The sequence below is a fragment of the Anomalospiza imberbis genome, chromosome 2 (genome assembly GCF_031753505.1).
Source record: "Anomalospiza imberbis isolate Cuckoo-Finch-1a 21T00152 chromosome 2, ASM3175350v1, whole genome shotgun sequence".
Lineage (NCBI taxonomy): Eukaryota > Metazoa > Chordata > Aves > Passeriformes > Viduidae > Anomalospiza > Anomalospiza imberbis.
Genome location: NC_089682.1, coordinates 71,952,549 through 71,978,228, shown reverse-complemented (window position 1 = coordinate 71,978,228; position 25,680 = coordinate 71,952,549). Strand labels below are relative to the sequence as shown.

At 38.1% G+C, this 25,680-nt stretch overlaps 1 long non-coding RNA gene across 1 annotated transcript in view; it reads right to left on the bottom strand.

Moving 5' to 3' along the window:
• Positions 1-2,155: 2,155 nt before the first annotated feature.
• The window catches only part of LOC137466743 (uncharacterized), a 157,007-nt gene continuing 133,482 nt past the window's right edge, over positions 2,156-25,680 (bottom strand). The window contains exons 4-5 of the long non-coding RNA XR_010995273.1: positions 4,664-4,751; positions 2,156-2,385 (exon numbers count right to left, since the gene is read on the bottom strand). This is a non-coding gene — a long non-coding RNA (uncharacterized lncRNA). The remainder of the gene's footprint in view (positions 2,386-4,663; positions 4,752-25,680) is intronic.

Here is a 25,680-nt window from a genome sequence, read left to right as displayed (position 1 = left end):
TAACAGATTAATCTTTAATTTGACAAATCATTTTGGTTTAACACGTTTAATTGGTTTTAAAAGAGTTTGACTGCATCAGCATGTAGTCCACAAATTATACTAATGAGTTTTCTTTCATTTACAACTAATAAAATCTTTCCCATCCTAGATGGGACTAGCTGGAAGTCCAGACATTGCATTTTGTAATGGGAATTCAATTATTAGTACAGCCAAACACTCCTTTCTATCCTACAACAAAAAAAAACAATATCTTTTTAATCCTAAATCTAAGTTTCTGGTTGTATTTGCACACCTTTTTTGTCAGTGGTGCATAGGGGATGACTAAAGTCCTCAGGAATAAGTTGACAAGTCCAATGTGAATGACTAAAAGCAAAAGATTATCAATACTGATCTTCTGAGAATTCACAGTGCTTGGGATATTACTTCCAGCATAGGTTCTACTCCCAAGAAAAATTTGTTGGTCACAGCCCTGGAAAGCAGCAAAATATCTCTTAAGAATATACTACTCACTGTGAAAACACAAATTATCTAGGAACTGTTGGCTTCTACAAAAATAGTAAGTAGTAAAGTTTTTAATGACACAAATTGTCATTTTTCTTGCATTACTCTTTCAGGATCCACCTTCTTTTCCAGATTTGTGTACCATGATCATAGTGACAATTTTACCAGTAGATGGGAGTGCAGGCACAACCATGAGCACATTGCTACAGAAAGGCAAGGAGCATGGAAGGATGGCACATCTGTTATTACCCAAAAGTTCTCTCCGTATTAGGAACAACATGATGCCAAGACAGAGAGCTATTTCTATACTGTCACACCTGAAGCTAAAGAGGAGTGCTGAGGTTTGTTCATCATGTGATGCTTAAGTTCGACATATGATGTGATAAAAATGCTTTTTCTGACATGTTTTAATTCATAAATTCACTCACAGAGTAATTTTCTACTTTTTCTCAATGCAAATTTCACAGTACTGTCTTAGATCATATTGGGAAAAACATTTCTTCATCATTAAGTTTTCTGATTAGAAATATGGTCATTGCAGATAAAAGTTTTGAAGTACTAAATGATGAAGAAGCAATGGCTTATCAATGGTTTCATAAGGAATGACTGGCTTCTCTGTCAAAATGTCAAGTTATTTTCATTAAAGAAATTAATATATTTCTGCTTGACATGTCTTTAGCAGAGATAGGAACTAATTTGAAAAAATAAACACTTCCTTTGCACATTTTACTTGTTAGTCTTTCAAGTTCATTTCAGGTACTTATCCTGTTGCCCATTTTTCATATTCAAGATGTAATGGAGTCAAGTGACTCACTCATGCCTAGTTTTAGGGTGTCTTTTCTTTCATATGTGAAAAGTCAAGAGAGAGAATTTCTAAATACATAGAAGAGCATTATAATTTCTAAATTCTGATTTTAGAACTAAGTGGGCCCTAGAACACAATTAATTTTACATTTTAAAGTAATTCTGCTGAATTTAAATGATATCTTTCAGAAAAAAACCCAGCAAAATACAGAACATGTTTTAATATTTATTTAAGAAAACACCCACAACCAACAAACAGAAAAACAGGAAAAAATATGTAATAATTTGCTTCTTTTTTCCTTTTGAAGACATTTGTAATTTAAAATTGACCTTATTTGGAGTGCTTAAGATCAAATAGCATCCATGGATAACTTCCAATAAAATCTACTGAAAGATTATATGATTTACATGTGCTAAGGCTGAATTTTTCTACCAAATTTATCAACCTATGTAATTTATGAATAAGCATCAATCTGAATTAACTGATAACATACACAAAATATTTGAGTCAATTAAAAATAAACTTACAGCACATTAGGTGATTTTAGAAGATGTATATTTATGAGCATATTCAGGAGCCTGAGATAATGGCCTGCAAGTCATTAAAATATTGGTACCAATATTTGTCTGATTTAAAATATAAAGAATCATTTTGATAATTTTAGAGGAATGGTCAAAAATAATAATTTAAATGGAAAATTGCAATGTTATTTAGATCTCTCTTTAGATCATATTCATCTAAATTATGTGAGATAGTTGGACTTTCCTATTTCAGTGAACTTTTACATTTTCAGAAGAAAAAACCCAGATGAATTCCAAATTCTTTGCTCTAATTAAGAGAGATAGAGAAAACTTGCAAAAATCTTAAAGAAAGCTAGCTGGAAACTGAATGTGTCCTCATTCCCAAATTTGTCATACTGGAAAACACTAGAATGCTAGGTCTCCAACCCACAATTTTGTTGTTGTTTCTTCTCATGGGCAGATGGTGCTACCAAGAACCTGACTTCACATAGCAGAGAAAGGGCTGAGAATGAACAGTGAATATTTAACCTGAGCTCTGAAGAGTGAACAAATAAAACTCTGTTTAAAATAAAGAGGAAAAATCATCAACAAAAGCCAAAATCTCAGCAACATATCAAAGGCTCAAATACTCAATTTCCCAGTTGCTAATGTTGCACTTTTGATCAAACACTTTATACTGCATGTTTTGTAAGATGTCAGTCACTTCTGATAAGTTTTCCTCTCTGAAGACCAGAGTATAAAGTCTTCAGCTAAAGCAAGGCAAAGATTGCCAAATATCTGCTACAAAATTCTTCTGGAAGCAACAGATCCTTGATCCCTCAAGGTCTGCTACTGGCAATGCTTCATTTGCTAGGAGAAATGTATAGGATAAAACTGCAATACCTTGTATTATGCTGAAATGTGTTTCATGTACAACAGTCTCCTTCCTAAAGGTACTGATATGTCAAGTCTGAAACTGCAGTTATGAGCTTCTAGATTTTGCCACATTCTGTAGTCATCATTTGCAATGCCAAAGTCATCATTACAAATCAAATGCTCTGTGTCTGATATTTGTTTGTGTGGAAATAGGCATAAAGATAAAACACCAAGGAAAAAAGGCATGAGAGGAGGGAGGATATGATCATACAGGTTTGCTTTAGCTCCGTGGGGCTTAAGAGCCCTGAGTTTAATTGTAGTCAATGAAGAAAGATCAACATCTCCAAAGGTCCATGCTCAAAATTATGCTCCTGCTCTGAAATGTGCCCCACTTCACATAGGAGTCTCCCTCCACCCATTAACTTGACCAGGACCCATGGGAATATGTTTGAGGAACATCACTGAAAGAGATCATTCAGAATTCAGAAGTCAATAAATATACAATTGCAATAACTGTGAAGGCAAAAAAGAGTTATTGATATTCTGTATTAGGGTTACATGACAAGGTTTTGGTACCAGGGGTCTAAAGGGGTGGCTTCTGTTGTCAGACATAGCCAATGCCAGCTGGCAGAGGGGAGATTGACACTGGCGATTATCTTACTCTGATTTGATTGGAAATAAATTAATCTGAGGAACTAGAGTGATAAAGTAGCTTTGGTGAGCACCTGGTGTCCAGCCAAGGCAAGCCCACCTCATACGCAGAAACAACCCTTAGGCTGACAATATTTCTGCATGCCTCAGACAGAGATTGAAGGCATCAGTAAGTTTGATATAGGATGAACTATTCTGATGGATGCAGTAACACATAGTTGTAGCTATGTGGAACTGTGAGTGATTAGGATCCCAACAAGGCAACGGACAGGAGAATGGGCACAGTGTGCAGTTACACATCTTGCTTTAGCTTATGGGATGCCTTTTACACTGTTTTCCTAAATGGGGTTGATTTCAACTTTTCCTCCCTCTGTAAGTTCCTAACTCTTCTGATAGCAGCTTTACATGCCAACAAACTTGCCCTGTTTTTTCTTTTAATGTTATGTCCATAATTTTAAGATTACAGCATCTATAGAGCTTAGAGATGTGAGGCAATGCTGTCAGTGAATCAGGTCATGTTTCGAAAAGGTAAATTATTTTTTGTCTATTACATTGTGGAATAAGTTAAAATCTCAGTGCAGTCAAATCACATTAAGTGTTCCTTTGAACTTTTTGTATAGTATCTCTGAAGGGTCTTGAAATGCAGAACCAGATAGGAGCATGACAACTGTAGATTAAATGTATCTCTTTGGATTTACATTTAATGTTTTTCTTCTGCCCTCTGCAGAAATCAGTTAAGAAGCATTTATCTGTCTGTGGAGGATATAAAAGATATTTTCAAGGAGAAATAGCGCATAGGTTTATTAGTGACCCGAACAGCATTTGAGAGGTATAAACATAATACCCAAGAATTTAAAAGTAGAGTTTTACGCATATCATTAAATCCCTAAGTGTCGCTCCTACTGCTGATTTTAGAACAAGAGAGGACAATCAATTCATGGGTACCTTTCCAAATGTTCTGTGCAATGGCAGAAGGGAATTCCGTATAAAATCCTTGAAAGAAGTAAAAAGAGATATGTTGCTATCCATTTCAATAAGAAATATAAAAGAGAAATTGATGCAAGGTAGATTAGAAATGATAACCCAAAAATTGCTAAAAATCATTTGATAGAAGTTATAAAACCAGATGTTTTTATTAATTAAAAAGTGCTTTTTAAAAAGTTTAAAAACGTAAAAAAAAAGTTTATCTGAAAAATAAAAATTTAAACAAATGAGAGTCCCGATGAATTTCATTTTCTGTGCCTCAGAAGTTAGAATAGTTTTGTGACCCCAGTCTAGGTACAGCTATGCATTTCAGCAAGAAAAGTTTGAAAAGAAAAGAAGAGCTTACCTATGTCACCAGTTTCTGGTACAGCATCAATCACGTCTTCACTTCAGAATCATCAATAGATTAATGTTGTCTGGAGGACTACCATGTCCTGTAATGACAAGTTATAAATCATATGAAAAAGGAATCTATCATTTTCAGACAATAATAGCATAAAATAGCCCAAACTGGAATCCAGAACACTGTGTGCATCTGCCATCTCTACACAGATGTCTAGAAGGCATATATTGCTTTGGTATGTTGCATCTACATAACTAATAAATGGAGAAAAAACTTACATTTTATTATGGATAAAATATTAATATTAAATTTTAGGCTTGACATTATTATTATTTTTGCTTACAAGATTGAAACGAAGAGGAATAATTCAAATAACATATTAGAATATCCTTAATTATCTAAAATATATTTGTCTACATAATTTCATAATTTTGAGGTGTCATATTCTGAATTCTTATTGTCATTTTGATATGAATCAAATTTCTTCTCCTGCACTGTAGTCTATTAAGATAATTTCTTACTCTTCTTATATACTTAACCATAGATAGGAGGGGACTGGATTAAAAAAACCCTAATAATCCAATTTTATTACTTTAAAGGAAAATAGATGCCCCAGGAAAGAGAAAACCATAATGGAATAGAGGTCTGCAATGGTTAAACTGATATAGGGGACTTGAGTTCTCCTCTTTTTGATTCACATCTGAAACTTCAATGTTAGTCATGGACATGTTAAGTTTCCCAACAGTGAGTTGATTATTCTGGGCTGAAATTCAGCAGTTCATTCATCTGTGTGTTATACATTTATGTGTAAATTCAGTTCTGGACTAAATAAATCTTCCATGAGAATTAACATATTACATCAGAGAACTTTATTTTAGATTTTCTAAAAGAGGAAAATGGTCATAGAATTAACAACCAGCATTAAAAATTAATCTACTGATAGCAAACCACTGAACATTCTAATTAAACCTCAAATCACTGTAATTAAGATTTGCTAAGAATTTAGCATTCATGACAAATATAAACAAAGCATTTCTTTATGGAATTTTTAGAACAGTCATGGGGATGGGGATACGCCTGATATTTTGGTGAATGATCATTGACATTATCAAATTTCCACTGCTTTCAACATATCATTGTCTACCTAGGACTCTTTAATGTTCTTGGAATAATTCTGCAAACCCAGAATTGTAGAGTCACAGAACATTTTAGCTTGAAGGGGACCACTGGAGGTCCTCAAGTCCAATTTCAGAGCAGGTGCCACCTTGAAATTCTTTCCAACCCAGTTTCTTTTTCAGCACACCACTCTACAGTTTTCATGAATTGTTCATTTGTGTCGCACACACTATTTGATCACAGAACACACACACACACACACACACACACACAGTTTTACTAATTTGAAAGCATCACAGGATTAAGATGAGATCAGGTACTGAAGCACATACCAGAATATTAGAGACCAAAGAGCAGAATTGTTTCAAGCTTTATAAACTGAATCATCATTATCTTGGGACTGATGAAACACTACCAAAATTCAATTAAAATTTCCCAAATGAGACCTCTGTTTCAAAATAAAGTATATTTCCATCACATGCTTCATGTCATTTGTTGGCTTGCTGGCTTCTTATTCATACCTGCCTCTTGGTTTTGACTATATAGAGATCCTATAGCTACCATGCCCCCGTATGTCTTCAGCACCTTCCATATAAACCTTCAGTTTGAGAGGATAAACTTGGGCCTTATGTATTCATTAACATGCTTGGGCCTTATGTATTCATGTATTCCTTATTTTATAGGCTAATAAAGCTGGATGTATTTCATGTAAGTAAAGTTTAGTTTTTCTTTCCTCCATGGTCTCTTACCATTATAGAGTATTGGAATAGTCCCAACTGAGGAAAATTAGTTTTGCAGTGTGTTTTCATAGATTATGAAACAGGCAGTTTCTAAATATATGTGTTTTTTGTCACCTAACATATTCAGTCAGCACACTATCTGAAAAAAATAAATTAAAAATGTAAAGTATCAGCTTCCAGAAGAAATTTTGGAACAATTCAATCAGCAGATGTAAAGTGAACTTGGGCCACACCAGCGAGTGGAATCTACATGTTCTATTATGTCCCACTGAGTAAAGAAGACATGCACTAAAAAAAAATCCTTGAAAAATTGTTTTGTACTATTCTAGAAATTATGACTGCAGTCTCTTCTGCAGCATTCTGACAGTTTGGAAAAAAGCTTATTTTCTTTCTTCCATAATCATTGAAATAACTCTAAGCAAACTGCTGTGCATCGTATCACTGACTTTAGTAATTTGCAGGCACTTACAATGAGTAAAAACAGTGCTACACACAGAGAAGACTGGTGTTGAATTATGCAAGAGCAAGCCACATATTTCAGCCTGAATGAGGAAAGTAAGAGCCATGTTGGATATTAAGAAAACATATCAGGTTCAGAGGTCTGCAATTAATCTTGTCACTGCATGAAGCCAGGCTAACCTGTTTCCAGGAACACAACATCTCAGAGCCTTTTTCTCTTCTATGAATACACAGCCAGCCATGGACATGTGGGATTTGAATCCATTAATGTGATTGGACATAGTCAAGTTCTTGAACATTTTACTGCATTCTTAGAAATATTAAATATTTACACCAGTTCTTCACAAATGTTGTACAGAGAACAGACAGATGGAATGAATTTCTGTAAGCTCCCCTACAGTACATGCAGATAATACAGATATTTCTAGACAAGAATTACATTCTGCTGTCAGTTGAAGCAGAGAAATTGGGTCTGCAATTGATCCAAGTGTCTCTGATTGATAGATACAAAAGTCAATATAGTACCCATAGATACACTTTTAAAACAACATTGTCCTTTTTTATACAACCAGTGAAATATCATAATTGAATACATTTGCTTTTAGAACCTGTTAACACTAAGATACATGTAGTGAAATTGACTGAAAATAAATTAAAATAGATTGGTTTCCTTTATTGACCTTGACAAATGTACAAATGACATGGATGATGATATGATGATCCTTACACAAAGAAAAAACTATAACCAAGCATTCTACAAAGGCCACTTCCATTAGAAGGGCACTCTCTATTGATTGCATGGAGCCTTCCTCGAGAAGTACAACAGTAGGTGTTTTTTAAGAAAATTGATTTTAATGATTAAAGAGACCTCAATTTCCCTTTAATGTTTCACACCAGAAGTATTCTGTAAATATAAGAGCCTAGTATAAGTTCATTAATGGGAACAAATAGATGCACTCCCACATTCTTTAAAACTTTACATTCTAGTATAAAATAATCACAAAAATATGTCTAAATTTTATCAGATTATAATGTTTATTTTGAGGCTTTTGCCTTCCTTCTGTAATCAAACACAGTTTTCATATCTTGAAATCATTGCCAGAATTCTAACTTTCAAAATACCTCAGGCTAACATGTGATGATGTTCTGGACATGACTGGAAGGTGGACTTCTTGTTGTGTCATTTTTTAGTGTCTCAGCACATATAAAGCTGATTATCTTAAGATGTTCAGCTTCCCACATGATAATATCTACAATACATTCGAGTTTTAATCCATATATGCACCCAAAGAAGCAGTGTAAGCAACTGTGCAGACATTAGAGATCTATGTAAAGTAGAAAAGTAGTTTTATGGTTTTTTAAATTAATCACCAATATGATAGAATCAGTCCACTAAAATTTCATGCAAAGTTAACATTTGTGACTGATTTTGCTAATAATCATCACTTCTGAGCACCCGATAAATCATCTGAGGCAAAATCAACCATTTTACAGAGGTCTCCTATGAGCTCCATCCTTCTGGATTTCCAACCATGTAGAACAGATTTCTATTTAAATTTCTCCTCTACTTTCCAAAAATCTTTAGTGTGAACAAGTTTAGAAACTTATGTTCTCAGGTGCCATTTTCCCCACTCTGATAAAGATAATAAATGGAAAAGTGAAAAGATAAAGTAATTATCACTCTTCTAAACTTTTAGAGACAGTTATGAAAGTGTAGTTTACTGCCTGTTCACATTATTAGAGTGAGTCTCAGATGCAAGAAGTTGATATTTGTACAAATCTTGGATTAATTCCATAATTTTTGGAAGCAATTATAAACTTCAGCAGCAATGACACATTGCTATATTAAGATTAGAACTGAACCTTGAGTTGGTCTGCTCGCTCCCAATGATTTCAGTGGGTGGCAGTTTCAGATGTCTTGACATATAGGTCTGGACAGCCAGTCTTGCTCAGTAAAAGAGAAGAAAAGCTAAGGATGTGAGCAAAAACTAATTTTGTTTCACAAATCAAATATTTTCTACTGCACAAACCGGAGTCAGAGCATTTTGGACTGGAAAAGGGGAATGGAAAGAAGGAGATGGGACAGTTGAGGAACAACCCAGATCCTTTATATGAAGAATGGAGTGTGTAGTAAAGATTTTATTCAGCAAATCCATTCATATTCCAACCAATCCTATCCATGGTAGCACTCTCAAGTTCAAAAGGGAGAACCTGCATTTATAAGTTATCCAAGTATTAAAGTAATGTCAAAGAACCTGTTTTTGTCTGAGCTCTAAGCTGCCCAAATGTTTTATCAAAACCTCTCTAAGCCTTGAAACCACTTTTTTATTTTGTGGAAAAGGAAAAAAAATTAACGGCCTAATTTCTTGCTTCCACAAACATGTTTAATAACTTCTGAGTTTTTTAACACAGGAAAAATATACTTAATGATCTAAGACAACAATTTAAACACAGTTTTCTACTTTAGCCTGCTCTGTAATGTTCCTTAGTAATTTAGTTGAAGCCTTTTTACTTCATTAATCATTAAATTAATGTATTTTCCTTACAACTTGGAATCTTTCCGACCCAGTTGATGAGGAATCTAAAAGATGGAGCTGCCTTGCAATGGCAATAAACAGAAGTTATAAAGTGCAGAGCTCACTAGTTGTTTTCAAGTACAAGTATTTCCAAATGAGGTTGCGTGATCACCTCTGGCGATCAAGGAGCTCAAATAGCAAGTCTGGGATGAATCTTGATTTAAGGAACTGCAGTTTTTTAACCAGTGCATGAAGCACACCCTTTGCAGCACCAAGAGAAAAAGCTGAATATGTTTTAGTGTAACAATTCAAAACAAAAGTGTTAAGCAAAACCATTTAATTTCTGAGAAAGTGTCACGGTTTGACACTGGCGCGATGCCAGCACCCCCATGAAAATGTATTTTTCTGAATAATTGCTGTGAGATGTGGTCAGGAACAGAGCAGAGCAGGCCCAAGCTTAGTAACAAAGAAAAGAACTTTATTAAACTACTACTACTTTAAAAACTACAAACACTAAATCCTGGATGAAGACTTTCTAAAACACCCCTCTTCCTCCCATCTAATTTCTAAACAAACTCAACAGTGAGACACCACCCAGGATCCTGATCAAGTTGCTACCCTTCAGATATTCAAATACTCAATCTTTCAAGGGAGACAGGAGTCTCTCTTGTGCCACAGTCTCCCCAGGAAACACAATTGCCACCCTTGTGTTTCCATGTCACACATGGCAACCGCCCGGAGAAAATCTGCCATGGTGACACTCTCCATGTCACAGTGCTCTCACCACCGTGCATGGACAGACTGCTCATAGGGCTCCTTTAAGGATACTTTGCCATGGACCAAAAGAGACAACAGTTCAGTTTTTCATTTTGGGACTACAGTCCCCCCCCATTTTCCCCTGGGGCTGAGGGTCCAAGAACAGAGGTCTTCTTCTCCTCTTCTTCTTCCTTGAAGATAGAGGGCTTCTCCACACCTTCTCCAACTTTCCTCTGTTCTCTCTACTCCTCTGCTGGTAATCACTGAAACAGGTCTCTTGGCACACCAACGCACCACCATAAGTGCAGCTTCTGTTAGGAGAATTTGGTTCAGTCTACGGCTTACAAGAAAAGTCCAGCCACAAGCCACTCCATCATCTCCTTCCAACTCAAGAATTTCTTCTTCCATCATCTCGGATCCCAGACTGTCTCTCTTCTACTTCAAATCAAGGAAGGGTAGTATTTTACAAAGCCTTCATTTCTCAGGAAAGGGTTAAAAGCTCAGACTCCCTGGACGGCTGATATCTCTGCCCAGCAGCCGATTCCCAAGGCCAAGGCTGAGCGCCTTCCCCCCCCCCGCCTTTCTCCTCTGCGCCAGCAAAGTTACAGGTGCAGTCCGGACTTTCTCTTCCCTTTGCGGGGGGTGGGGGGGGATGACAAAGACATCTCCGCTTCTCTCCACCCTTCTGTCCATAGGAGCTGGCTCGGTTCCAGTCCTTCTACCCATCAGCTCACCTCGACCAGGCCTCATGGCTTCCCCTCCCCCACCCAGCCCCATGGCTGGGCAGGGGAGGTCTGCACAGCACCCTGACCAGAACCAAAGAGAGTGAGCTCTTGGGAGTTCTTGCTTTTAACCCCCTGTGTTCTCAGAGGGGTATCCCTATCTTCAGTGGTCACTTCAGGTGCCAATATCTAAACTTGACCACTGATTGGTTTGACCCAACTTCCTGAAAAAAATCACTTCCATGTCAAACCACAACAGAAAGAAAATGGTTCTTTGCTTTGTTTTCACTACAGCACAGGTATTCTTCAGAGAGGTGGATATGAAAGGCATTATATGTAAAACAAGTTTTCAAACAGAATAATTTTAAAATGGATATAGGCATAATTTAAAACCGTACTAGTTTTGCAGAGTGAATCTGTCACTCTGTTTTTATGCATTTTTATGCTGAGTAAGCCATAGAAACAAAATCATACAGCTCTTTGGATTCCAATATTTTCATCTGTGTTATAAGATTTTTCTAGTAAAAAAATATCTGGTAAAACAAGAAAATCTCTGCAGATAACAATCTTCACTGGTTTTGCCCCTACTCATATGAATGACTGACTGTTTTAGTCATAGATTTGCTGAGAAAAGAGAATCCAAAGCTAAGAGGATGTGATTCCTTCATCAGCTTCCAAAGTCCTTGTGTAACTATGTTCATTAATATAGAAAATTTGGTAGACACCTTTGTAACACTTGTGTATTCAGCAGAGTGTTATATTCTGAACCTATCCTTTTTCTCCCAGAAATAATTCTTTAACCACAATGATGATAGGAAAAAATGACATTAAAAAATAAAATTAAATACAAGGTCATGATGTTCTCTCCTAACAACTTATCTTCCTATTTCCAACTTTTCATTTAGTAAAACAGGATATATCATGAAAAAAATAGAATGCCCCTAAGCACCAAAAATAGAGATAAAAATATCTGAATTTCCTCAACAGTGCTTAACTATTATATTTCCTTTTCTTAACAGACTTAGGAGTTCCCAGGCCACTGTTTCAAGTTTAAATAATGGATATAAAGTAGCATTTATACTTTAATATTATCATAAGCACCCTTTGAAATCACAGCTCCTTTCTGCCAGGCACTGAGCAAACACCCAGATGGAGAGACTTCCTGACCCAGAAATCATATACTCCATATTGAAGGAGAAATAATAGCAATAATACATAATAGTATGATTATTGCCATATAGTAACTCAGTTGTGGAATGGGTACAAAAAACATTTGGAACAGATCAGATCATAGGACATATGATCTGACATATGATCAGAGAATCACAGAATGGGTAAGGTAGGAAGGGGTTGGAAAGTGGTCCAACCTCCCTGCGCAAGACTTACTGTAAAGGACATGCACTAGAAAACAGTCTAAGCTAGTGCAGCTATGCACCAATACTTCTCTACACAGTCATCCAGCCTTCTGTGTCCCACTGGTTTCCTGAGACGCAGGTGGTGTCTTTGTGCTTAATATTCCTGGATTAATTCTTTCATCCAGTAAATTAGTTCCATTAATTAATTATTTTAAAGACTATGTAACCTTTAGAAATGCAGATTTCTTGATACCTGGGTGAGCTAGCCAACACTGCTGTAGATATGAGTGTGACATCATCCTGGGATGTAAGTACCTTAAAGAACGTGGAACAGGGCTGAATGCTGGGATCTTATGATTTTTCCTTTCCTTCAAGTGTCTGAATTCCTCATCACTATGTTATGCAAAGCACCTCCTTGGTAGTATTTGATGTAATTATGCAGTCAAGAATCACATTTGTACTACAGCTGGTCTTGAACCTTTTAAAGGTCATATTTATTTAAAGAATATCTGGAATACATCCTAGTCTATACATCTGCCCAACTAATTTAGATTTCAGGAAGTAAGGGTTTGCCTGGATGATACAGAGATGATTAAACACCTTAATACAAACAACACAGAACATTCACTTTCTGTCAAATCACCATGGGTTGTACTTAAAAGAAAATTAGGCAGATGTCTGGATGGTCAGCTGTTACATCACAGTTTGGGGTTTAGGTTAGGGGTTCTGATCTGTTAGCTAGCCATGTTCCCCCATCCACCCCAGAGCCTGGGGTCTGCCCTGGTCATGTCCCCGTTGGGTGTCATGGTCCACGTCATCGCCACGGCGCCTGCCCCCATTGGGCGGGAGGGTCCCTGCTCTCCTCGCTCTCTCCCCATATAATCCCGTGCCTCGGAGTGCCCGAGGCCGTGTTTCCTCATGCGCAAGCTGGGAGCGGGTTGCAGCGCCTTGGCACAGCTCCCTGTGGCAATAAAGGACTTTCAGCCTCCCACGCGTGGGGAAAGGCGGATGTTCCTTCACTCTTTACTGGTGTCTCTCACTTGCAGTGGCGAGAATCCGCTGGCACCCCCGCCCAGACTGTGGCACGGAGCCCAGTCCGGAAACACACGGCGATCCCGGGTCCCAGAGAGAGGCGATGCTGCTCTAGGCGCTGGAGCTGCCCGGGGGCCAGGAAAACACAGAGAGACGCTGCGGTCAGCAAAGATGGGACAAGACACTCCTACTAGATACTTGCAGTTTGCTGTGCTCTAGTGTTTATCCATCTGCAGAACAAACCACCTGCCAGTTGTTTGAGTAATACGATTGGGTAAGCATTGCTAAGTACTATGTAATAACAAAAGTACTGCTGAAAAAAGAGCTGTATACAAGGTATGCACACTGATGGCTTTTGCAGACAAAAATGCAAATTAAGGCTCATAAGAATGCAATCTTACCCTGCCAAAATATTTATTCATGGCAGGCATTATCTGCACAATTCAGAAACACATACACCACTCCATATCACAAACTGCTGACAAGATGTAGAAAAGGCAATAACACTCTAACGTCTATGCACTTTATTCGTTACTCTGCTGAGGTAGAAGTACATGCATACATTTTCAAAACTAGTTAGAGAGCTGATCGTCAGCAATTCATTCTCCAGCATTTCTGTTGCAGATTCTTCATTCACTTAGCCCCAGAGCCATCAGCATTTTTAGACAAATGTGGAAAAAAATCCTTGCAGCAAGAAATTGAAGCAGACATCACATAGTTATATGTCCACTGGAGGGCTGATATCTGACTGGAAAGACCAGTTGGCCTGAAATTTTAATGACCTTGTGACATTAGGTCATTGTCCCTTTTCTATTACAAATTAGGTGTCTATACAAGGCTTTAAAATTCCTTCTAATTCCTTTTTTTGAGATAATAATTTTGAGTGCACTTTAAAACTTGAAGCATGTGAACTGTTTCTGTTTGTATCATTAAATTCTGTATCTATATCCATAAAGGAAGAAGCATTTATATTTCACATAATTTTTCACAATGATTCAGCATTACCAGTGATATTACTGTATATTACTTGTTATGCAATACCTCAGTGATGTGTAACCAAGGGATATTTTGGAATAGGCACTGTATATTGACATTATAAACTTCCTTTCAAGGGGATCAAGGCCCACAGGCCTGAGCAGGCAAAGCACTGAAGCCTTTTTATGAGACCATTGCTACTTTCAATGTTCTCTTGGGATGCTATGTCCCATAGCATGGCCTAAGATCCTTGTGCTTTGAGTACACAAATGTCATTCTTTTAAACAGGCATTTTCGGCACTCACAGTGCATGCAAGTATAAATGGACTGATACTCAGTGATAAACTCATGGCACTTCTATCTATTTCCTTTCAAATCACATTGATACTAAGAAGAATACCTCCCATCTTCATCTACTCTTCCACAGAATCAGAGAATCACAGAATGGGTAAGGTTGGAAAAGGTTGGAAAGTGGTCCAACCTCCCTGCACAAGCAGGGTCATGCTCAAGAACATTGCGCAGGATTGTGTCTTGGTAGTTCGGAAGTTATAGCCAGTGAGGGAGACTACACAACCTCTCTGGGCAATCTGTTCCAGTGTTTCATCACCCAAATAGTAAAGTTCTTCCTCACTTTCAGGTGGAATCTCCCATACATCAGTTTCTGCCTATTTCCTCTTGTTCTAGTGCATGGCCCCACCAAGAAGAGCCTGGCTTCGTCCTCCTGACACCCTCCCTCCAGTCTCTTCTCGAGGCTGAACAAACCCAACTTTCCTCATAAGAGAGTTTCTCCAGTCCCCTAATCATCTTTGTCACCTCCTGTTGGACCTGTTTCAGGAGCTCCATAGCTCTCTTGTGCTGAGGAGCCCAGAACTGGATACCGCATTTCAGATGTGGCCTCACCAGAGATGACTAGAATCACCATCCTTGACATGCTGAAAATGTACCCCAGGATACCATTGGCCTTCTTGGCCACAGGGACAGACTGCTGGCTCATGGGCATCTTTTTGTTCACCAGGGCCCCCAGATCCTTCTCTACAGAGCTGCTTTCCAGCTGGTCATCCCCAGCCTGTATTGCTATGTGGGTTTATTTTTCCCCAGGTTCAGGACCCTGTATTTGCTTTTGTTGAATTTCAGAAGGTTCCTCTCTGCTCATTTCTCCAACCCATTGAGAGAAGGTTCTGAAGGGCTGCACAGCCCTCTGGGGTATATTGGCTACTTCTTTGTGCCATCAGCAAATTTCCAGAGGAGACATTCTTTCCTTAGAGTAAGAATGCAGACAGAATAATGCCTATGAGAGTTGTACGGGTAAAAACTTAATTCTTCCACAGCAGTTTGCATAGCAGATGTTGAGGTTTCTCTAGCAACACCAAATCAAACACAGTGCATAGAGGTTGATTTCTATCTGCATTCCCATATCTTTGCTAGATACAGATGCCCTGTGAAAAGAATGAACACTGTTCAGCTGCCAAAACCAGGCACAACATGTTCAATGGAATCTTGAGAAGCATAAGAATAAATAAAAATCCTTGTCCATGCATACAGAAACCTCACTATATTTTTTATTATTAACCCCACCCACTCTTACAGAGAAAACATTTAGCTTTAAATCTCTACCAGTAGTTTTGCTTCTAAACCTTATTATATATTTTTTATTACTAGACTCAAAGTCCCCAGTTAAGGTGCCGTGTTTTCAAACCTTGCTAATGATTTTACTTAGCTCTCTGAATTCAGCGGTAGAGAGGTAAAGCCTTGATTGCATTGCTGTGTTTATTGCAGGGTAGAGGGTTCTGAGGCACAGAAAGAGTACAGCCGATTTCTTTTCCTGCCAGTATTGCACCCTTCCTGCCAAACTGTGAGAGCAGGATTACAGAGCTGCTAGATCTCCCCAGTCAGAGGGAAGGCTCTCTGCATTTTCATTCTGTACATTTCTGTTAGCAGATGCTTGACTTACTACATTTTATGATGTGCAAATCAAAACATGAAAAATAGGTCTTGAATAGAATTACAAGTTCTGCAGCTCCTCTGAAGGGGTCTTTAGTTTCCAGTAATTTCCATATTTGTTAACTCTACCTCATAATAAGAGACTCCTCCAAATATAAACAGGATTACCCAATACTGATATGTTGCTTGCAAAACTCTAGCTCAGGTCAGACTGGAATAACAGAGTCCTCATTCACCAAAATGGGGGGCTTAAAATGCAATTGTAATAATAGTAGCTTGTCAAAGTAATATTATACTTGCATTAGAGACAGAGCAGGAGTCTGAAAAAATAGGATAAAAAACTGGACAGCACAGGAACATAGGGTCAAGGGTTGAAAATTTTTATGCTTAAAATTTTATGCATTTGAGATGCTGGGACAAACCATCTGTTTTTGCAACTTAAATAAATTAATATTTAAGAGAGATTCTCCAGTATATCTCATACATAATGAACACAAAAGCACCTCAATGAGCATCCCATTTTTACTTTAGTATCTTTCTTGTTGAAAAAATGGAATTTAATTTGCATTCGGAATGGGTGTCATTTGTTTGGGCTGGTGCTGAACCTTATGGATTCTAGGATGGCTCTTATGTCTAGTCTGAATTAATGTTTTTATACATTTACAGTCTTTACCTCACTGTCTGCAAGAGATGAACAAAATGTGCTTGTGCTCTGATGTTTGTTTAACTCTAGGAATTTGTGGGTGAAAGCAGGGAATACAAAGAGCTGAAAATTTGCATCAAGAGAAAACTGTTGGGAGTGAAGGGTGACAATTAAGCCTGTACAGGGTCTGGGGCAGGTTAGTCTTGCAATGTGCTATCTGAGCCCAAACAGAATTTCCCACAAGGAAAATTCCACCTATGTCCCCTGCAAGAGGTTCCAAAATAAGCTATTCCACAAGTGAGGTTTGGGGATCTACAGAAGAAGGAATTATTGTACCTTACAAGCTTCTTTCTAAAAGCAGTTGAAAGAGTGTTATGTTGTGATATGAGTTTGGGAAAAAAGAAATAAGCAAACAACAGCAACAACAACAACAACAAAAATCAATCCTCTTTTTTCCAATTAAAGGTTATAGAAAAAAAAAGATAAAAATTAAAATGGAAATTGATGATATTTATTGCAAAAGAAGAGAGGAGACTAAGAAATATTTCTGAGACTTGAGGCATCTATTTTGCTTTTGCCTTAAAGTTGGGAATATACACTAGGAGACAACCATTTAGTACTCAATGCACTTTGATGAACAGATAACATCATAGGCAAAAAAAGAAAGCACGGTGGAAAAGAAGTTTTGACCCAAAAGGAAGTTTAGCAGAAGGAGCAGTATTCTGTCTTCTTTACCAGTACAGGAGGACCCTCTGTGCAATGAACTGGGGAAAACAAGGTAGCAACTAATAAGTAACAGCAGTTTAGTTTAATTTGGGGAAATAGGAAGATTGCCATGAATGTCTCTGCAGCCTTTGCTTGAGGTGTTTTAAAGTAAGCAGTGTCACCATGATAGGAAGCACGGAGAGACATAATTGAACCAGGTAGGAAGAGATGCAGGATTTGCTCATATGCCTAAAGACACTCTGGGAGCTAACACCAAGAATAACATCCAATTTGTATTACAGAAAAGCCAATCACAGCTGAAAGTTAATAGGAAAAAGCTGTCTTGTGGAGTCATGATTGCTATGGGTATCTGGGTGTACCCACTTGGGGGCCTTGGTGGGTAAATCTATGTACACAAATCAAACCAAACCAAATCAAACCAAACAAGAACAAATAAGCAAACAAAACCCCAAACCAAAACAACAAAAAATACCAATAAACCCACACAAAAAAAACCCCCACAACCAACTTAACCAAAGAGGGAAAAAAAAAAAAAGAGAGGGGAAAAAAAAGAGGGGAAAAAAAAGAGAGAAAAAAAAGGGAGTGGGGGAGAGGCTTTGTACTCAACCAACAAAATGCATCAGATTGCTCATATAGTTTCTGAAGCTTTAGTCCAAGGTGAACACCAGTTTTCTAAACAGTATCTAGGGATGTTCTGAGCCAGGATCGTTTGGGAGTCGCCAGCAAAAGCTAGAGAGCCCTACTGTCACCCAGTAATGATGCCACAGGAGCTGGTCCTGGACACAGTCCATCCAATAACTACTCCTTGATCCTCACTCTCCCTGGATACCTCATCCCTAGAGACACACACACACACTTACAAACATACACACAGAACAATTTGGTAAGTAAAGGTGAAAAGGATATGTTTTGAGCATATGCTAAAAGGAATGAGATTCTAAGTCATAAAGATCAGCTAAGGATGGGAGTGAGGGGGAAAGGTAGATAATATCAATATGAGCACCTAAATTAGTTTCAAATTCAGAGAGCTGCTATTAAGATTCTTCAAGAAAGTAAAGTATTTAAGATAATGAAAAACATATTGCAAATGTTCTTAATTTCATTTGTTTACTGCTTTCACAAACTACTTCAAGGAACTCATTAATGGAAACTAATTGGAACAGGTTCTGTGTTCATGTCCAGTTTCTTTTATAATTGCTGAAGTCACTGATTTGCCATGAAACATCTCCTATTTAATCTGACTGATTAAAAAGGGCACTTTCTCTTGCTGTACTCATTCAAGTGGAAATGAATTGTTCACTGTCATGCACCAGGCTGTTCCCCTCATTTTATAAACCAAAGGATTAGGCAAATTTAGTCAAGGAGTCTTGAGGACTCTTCCCTCCCTCTATTCCATTACTACCATGAGGTGAAACACTGCACTGATTATGAGACCTCTTTTTAAATTTTTGATTACATGAATTAATTGGACTTTCAGACTGGACTGAATTAATCTTCAGTAAATTATTTTCACATAACTATGTTCCTTATTTGAAAGGATCGCGAAAATTCCTTTGTCCTAAAGAAAAGCTCAGTAGAGAATGCAAAAAAGTGTTTCATTCATTCCATCTTTCAGGATGAAGATGTGTGGGTGTGGAAAGTTTTGGTGTGATGACGAAGGATGGAAGGAAGGAAAAAGAAGGAAGGAAGGAAGGAAGGAAGGAAGGAAGGAAGGAAGGAAGGAAGGAAGGAAGGAAGGAAGGAAGGAAGGAAGGAAGGAAGGAAGGAAGGAAGGAAGGAAGGAAGGAAGGAAGGAAGGAAGGAAGGAAGGAAGGAAGGAAGGAAGGAAGGAAGGAAGGAAGGAAGGAAGGAAGGAAGGAAGGAAGGAAGGAAGGAAGGAAGGAAGGAAGGAAGGAAGGAAGGAAGGAAGGAAGGAAGGAAGGAAGGAAGGATTTTTTTTTCTCCTAAAGACCAAAGGAAAAGAGTTGGTGGAATAGCAAATCTGTAATAACTTCAACCAACTTTATGGGTCGCAAACAGAAATAGCCTTTTATTTTTTTGCTTATTTGTTTGCTTTTCCCTACTAAAGATTCCCAAAAGGTCTCCATGCTGTTAAATTAATAGGTTTGTTTTTCTAGAAAACAGATATATTCTACATTTTCTAGAATGGAAAAGTTCCCCATCTCCAAAAAAATGCCATGACTTCTGTTCCGAAAAATGACAGTAGTTGCAGGTCCAAGAAGTGTGGACACTTCCATGAACAGCTAGGAGTACATACAAAACAAGCACAATACACATTTCAGAGATGAGTTGCCTGTTGCAGAGATGGGGGACCTACCACTTAACATGGCAAGTATGAATTACAAAGCTGTTAATGTTTTTTTTTTTTTTTTTGGCAGAATTCCTTAGTCCCAGCATGATTTGATAAATCATCTGCTCCCCTTAAAATAAAAGGCCCCATCTTAGTGTTAAGGACTCCATTTACTCCTTAGTGTCAAGTGTATTTAGAATATTACCTCTCCTCTTTCAAGCAGCTTATCAGTATCCTAACACTGACTTCTGGAGACAAGAAATCTGCAATATCAAAGCTGACTCATTTCTGACTAGGACTAAAATTTAAACTTTCCAAGAACTTCCTTTGTGAAGCCATTTCAGGTGTGACCATGCTCCTCCTTGCAGTTTATTGTACAAATATATGTTCTATGACTTTATCCAATCACAGTTTATTTGTAAGGTTAGGTTATAAATAGTGTACAGTATACTTGCCCCAAAACATGGCTTTTTAGCTGTACTGGGTTTGCATGGCGAAGCTTTCTTAGTGAGGTAGCTACAGGGGTGGCTTCTGTGAAAAGCTGCCAGAAGTTTCCTCCATGTCTAGCAGAGCCATTCCCCAGCAACGCCAAAGACAAGTGTGTTGCTGGTCAAGTCTGGGCCAATTAGAAATAGTAACATAAGGAAGAAGAAGAAGAAAAAAAAATGTTATTGCACAGTTGCAATTGTGGCCAGAGAAGAGCAGGGTGACAACATGTGAGAGGAACAACTCTGCAGACACCAAGGAGAAAGGGGGTGAGGAGGCACTCCAGGTGTTTGAGCTGGGATTCCTCTGCAGCCCATGGTGAAGACTGTGGTGAGGCAGATGTGTCCCTGCCACCCATGGAGGACTACAGGAATGCAAATATTCACCTGCAGCCTGTGGAGGAGACCCACACCAGAGCAGAGGGATGTCTGGAGGAGGCTGTGATCCTGTGAGAGACCCATGAAGAGAGGGGCCCACACTGGAGCAGCCTGTCCTTAAAGGACTGCACCCTAGGGAAGAGTGACCCATGCTTCAGCAGTCTGAGGGGGACTGCTGCCTTTGCGATGGACTCAAGTTGGAGAAGTTAATGGAGAATTGCCTCCTGTGGAAGGGACCCTGCAGGGAACCAGGGGAAGGACTCCTCACCCTGCGCAGCAGGAGAAACAATGGGTGTTGAACTCAGCCCCATTCCCTGTCTCCCTGCTCCACTGAGCAGGAGGTAGAGGTGAGAAGGAGGGAGGGATGGGAGAAAGGCATTACCAAGGTTTTACTTTACTTCTCATCATCCTGCTCTGATTTTGTTAACAATAAATTCAATTAATATTTCTAATTCAAGCCTGTTTTGCTCATGATGGCACTTCGTGAGTGAATCTTCCAAACTTTATCTCAACTCATGGACCCTTCCCTATATATTCTCTCCCGTGTCCAGCTGCAGAGGGGGAGGGAGAGAGAGAGTCTTTGGTGAGTCCCTGTCATGCAGCCAGGGGTAAACCACTATGGTTTTTTTGGTACTTTGGCCAGGAATCCAACCTGGATCAACTGCTTGGAAGGTAGCTATGTTCAGCACTATAACACCAAAGCAGAAGAAGGGAACCTTCAAAGCTTTTAAACCCACAGAAAGAAACCGTGCCCCAGTGCAATCCAAACCAAGATTTGAAACATTAGCAGACAACTATGATACTGTAAAACTTAAAGTGCACTGGTCCTATCTAATTCCTTGGCTGTATGAGGAACTTCTAAAAGCACCCTTCCTGCTCTCTCTTGAGAGTATTAAAGCTGAGTGAGTTTTCGGTAATAAGCTAGTGGGCTATGGTTTGTGTTGCACTGAATCTCTCTTGTTCTTAGGGCAAAATTGACTCTTAGACCTTCTGTAATTCCACCAAAATCAATTGGATTGCCTGATGAACAATTCAGAGCTGAATTTAAGCCTCTGAGACACAGGCGATCCCTAACTAATTAACCTACAAACATTATTGTGCATTGACAGTTTGCCAAAGTATAGTCTGTACTGAGGACCCAAATCCATCAACATTTATGAAGTTTTCTCTTCCTTGGTTAAAACAGCATTCTCAGGTACAAGTTTTCACCTCAAATCAGTGCTGAAGTGAACCAGCATACACCACTGAAAAGCAAAACCTTTGTGCCATGAAAGATCTGATAGCAGAATGTCAACTACCAAAGCAGTTAATAAATGAAAGAGTTGCAGCTTCATTCTCCTTGGTACAGTAAATAATATTCAATAATGGCAAATCTGAGTGAGCTGTTATTCCAAAAACAACACTTAGCAGGAGGGGTTTTGTGTTTACAATACTTCAGTGCCCTGAAGCTTGAACAGCTTTGACTCTCCTAAAGATTTGTTTTCATTTCTAAAAGGACTGTTGTTTTTTAACCCCAGTCAGCAACCAAGACCCATGAAGCTGCTCACTCATTCTCCCACTAATGGAAGAGTGGAAGCAATTTGAAAGGTTCAATGCTAGAAAACTCATGGATTGAAATAATGACAGTTTAATAGGGAAAATAAAAGCTGCACACACAAGCAAAGCAAAACAAGGAATTAATTCACTGCTTCCCATGGCCAGGCAGGTGTTCAGCCATCTCCAGGAGAGCAGAGCCCCATCCCATGTAACTGTTACTTGGAAAAACAAATGCCATCACTCCAAACCCACTTCCTCCTTTCCTCCACTTTATATACTGAGCATGATGCCAGATGGTCTGGGGTATCCCTTTGGTCTGTTTGGGTCATGTGTCCTGGCTGTGTCTCCTCCCAGCTTCCTTGCCAGTGTGGCAGTAAGGAAAGCAGAAATGACCTTGGCTCTGTATAAGCCCTGCCCAGGAAAAACAAAAAGATCTCTATATTATCAACCCTGTGCTCAGTACAAGTCCAAAACACAGCCTCATTACCAGCCACTATGAAAAAAGCTAACTCTACCCCAGGCTAAACCAGCACTCTGAGCAATTTCCATCACTTACATCTCCATTTTGACACTGCTGTTCAAATCAGAACTATTATATTTTAATTTAATGATCTTAAGTTGCCATTTGCAGCTTTTAAATATTCTGTAAGGGCTCAGTATGAACTCATTACCTGTGTTTCTGGTATATTTATTTTCTCAAGCTGTCTTTGGGTATGAACAATGCAAAATGATTTCTCTCTATTCAGAAACTTTGATCAAAATTCAAAATTTGTAACCATTTCAGAAATTTAATAAGTGCCCATTATTTTTCATTAGCTTCATTTTTTATTTTCCTTATAAATGACAATTTACTGAAAGTTGTCTCACTTCTCAGGGGTGATTTTTTTGCAAATAGGCAAAAAAAGCCTTTATGATTTAAACCCTTTCTTGATATGTACCCTATGTCATACATCATGTCAAATCAGTCTAAAAATCTCTCTTCTTTTTTTTTTTTTTTTTAAGAAAATATATGAACAATGAGAATAGAGGAAATACAAGTGGTTATTCCAGTTCAGTCATAATGATATCATGCAGAGCTTATCCAGCTGTACTTTGCTTATTATTTACAATACAAAGACTGTGCCAGAACATAGACAGACAACAAAGGAGTGGTTTGTTTGGTTTTGGTTTTTTAATATAATTTTTAAAACTGGTAACTGCTTTGGTAAGGCCTGACGCTTGACAATTTTAGAGCTCAGTTTGCACTATGAAACTAGTTTGAATTTTGATACTGAAAATAGTAAATTAAAATTATTTAATCTTCTCTTATCATTGCACTGATAAACAATGGTTTTTATCAGTTGTCTGCATCTGTCTTACATGCCTAACCTTGAAGTGATTAGCCTGTGTATTATTTTAGTAGTGTGTCCAGCTTTTTTGATGTAACAGTCCCCCTAATGCCAAATATAGAGCCATTTTTAATATTTATACAAATTCCACTCTGAGTTAACATATTTTGCCCCCAGGTTTGAACAGGGGAACTAAGAAAAAAAAAAAAGACAAACAATTAAAATCAGGGTAAATCTGGTAATACAGATGTACAAGAGTATTAAATTCAAATAAAATATTTACTGAGGATAAGCAATGTTTTTGGTACACTATTCAATTTACATTTCAAGTAGGATCAACTAATCTTCCACACATTCTGGTTTATAATAACAGAACATACACACACCCCAATGGAAGGGAGCAGAGTCTTCATTAGGAAATTATTTAAAAATAAATGTGTGAATATAAATGATCTATTTGTATCCAAGCTACAGTAGACTGAAAATGAAAGCCAAAAAAGCAAGATGGTGTTGAGCAATATTGCTTTCGAGAGCTGATTTATGTTGGGTTGTGGTACTAGAGTTATCCCCAGCTTATGAGTCCTGCATAGCAGCAACAGCAATATCAGCCTAACAGCAATGAAGATTTCTGCTTACTTAAATGGCTACTTACTTAATTTTCTAACAGTGCTGCTGGTACCAATTAAACACAAGTGCACATTAACTGCTATATAGATGCTATTAGTTCTTCTTTTCCAGTTGGTAGCTCAAGACAAATAGCCAGGCTGCTCTTGTAAAGATTACTGTGTGAGTACATGATTTTTTGGGCTTCCTGACAATTTGGAGCAAGTGAGAATAAAATTATTTCAGTTGGTGTAAACATATGGTAAATAGATATATATTTTTTACCACACACCAAATTTAGAAATAAAGAATTTCACAAAGACCAATATATTTTTTCTATGACCACAGTTGTTTTTGACCTGAGAAATGTCTTCAATTTAGGGACAAAAAAACCCCAAAAACATCAAAAAACCTCTGACAAAATTTGACATTTTTAAACTAAAGTTTCCATTTCAAGTACAGAAATAGAGTTGCCTTCTTCTATCCAGTTTTTTCCATTTACCTTGACTTTGGACTAATAAAAATACAGAATAACTGAATATTTTGGGTTTTAAGGGACCTTTAAAGAATGTCCAGTCAAATCTCTCTTCCCATGGACAGAGACATCTTCCTAAAAAAATGTACAAGCACAACTTGTACTATTATAAAATTAACAGAAATTTTAAAATAGTTAAGAATCACCAAGCCTAATATTTTAATGAAATTTTGCAGTACAGTATTGTCGGAACCCAGAATGTCCCTTGGACACTCTTGGATGTTCCGGGCCCAGGTCAAAAGCATTTGAGACCCTGGAATGCAGCCACAGACCCCTGTGGCTTTGAACCTGATTCAAGGAACAATTTACCAACCTTGCAGGAAGAACAAGAAATCACAAAAGTTTAGATATTATAGTAGAAGTAGTCATAAAGTGAAAGGAAGAATTTTTGAGTGCTGTACAGGGGGTTTTTAGGCCTTGTACAGAGGGGTCTGAGTTTTGTACATGGGGGTCTGAAGTTCTAAGATAGAGGGATTTGGGTGTGCCCTGTCCTCTTTCTTTCTTCTTCCTAACCTCCATGTTCTTGGTGATGTTGGCACTCACAGATTGGTTTAGAGTAGAAAGTCACTGTTCAATATAGGTGATGGGCATTGGGGAAAAACCATAAGCATTTAACACGTAATGTATGATATAAAAGAGGGCACCAGCCCCCTGGGTGTCAGAGTGTGCCCTTGCCTGACTGCTGAACAGACCGCAGCAGCTCAGGGAGAAAATCTTTTAGATAACACACACTAAACTGCCTTGAGACCGGACGACTGAAGACTACTGAGTCTTTCTTTGAAGGCACGGGTTGGAGGAGAGACCTTTCCACCTTCTCGGGCCACCCCAATCAGGGAGTGAGGCCCGACACAGTATGTCTCCAGCTCTAGACACAAAAACATACA